Below are 922 nucleotides of genomic sequence, written 5' to 3' on the forward strand. Positions count from 1 at the left end.
AAGTAGAAGATAAGAAGATAGTAGGATATAATATATATTATTTGTGGTGTGGGTGTGGTGTGTAAGAGAATATGAGATGAGAGGTAAGTAAGTATGAATATAAGAAGAGTAAGGATAAAAAGAGATAGACGAATAGAAAAAAAGAAGATATGATAGAAAGACGAAGGAGATAAGAGAAAAGGGAGAAAAGGGAGATAATGATATATATAATGATATATAAGGAAGTAATAGAAGTAGACAACAACACACACACAAAGAGATAGTAATATATATATGATAAATAATAATATAAAGATATAAGATGATGTATGTATGATAAAGATATATATATAGAAGATGATATATAAAGTATGTGATTATATAATGGATATTATAATATATAAAGATAATAGATAATAATAATATTTGATGGGGTGGGGGTGTGGTAATTAATAAATATAATAAAGACTATAAAATATATATATAAGATAAGTAAATAATATATATAAAAGATATATAGTAAAATGGATAGTAAAAAATGGATATGAAAGAGTATATAAATGAGAAATATAGAATAAAGTAGAGAGTCCTAATCAGGTTTAGAACTGATTAGAGCTTGAATTTTAACATTACAATCATAAAAAACTTTGTTTCCCTCATTTAAACCTCTTTCATTTCTCGCTTCGTCTTGATTTATACTGTGATATTTTATGAACACATTTTTCATATATCCCTTTTATGCCATTGTTTTCCCAGCATCCCTAAGATAACGGGTGACAAAAGAGGAATTCCTGACGAGATGAAAGTGTCCATCGCATCTTGAATTCTGATTTTTTTTTCTCATCTTAACCTCTAAGAAGTTTTAACAAGACGTTTTACATATATTTATGATTTTATGCTTTTATGATACTAGTCCCTCATCCTCCTGAAGGTCACTAATAAT

Source organism: Penaeus monodon, chromosome 33, assembly GCF_015228065.2.
Source record: "Penaeus monodon isolate SGIC_2016 chromosome 33, NSTDA_Pmon_1, whole genome shotgun sequence".
Lineage (NCBI taxonomy): Eukaryota > Metazoa > Arthropoda > Malacostraca > Decapoda > Penaeidae > Penaeus > Penaeus monodon.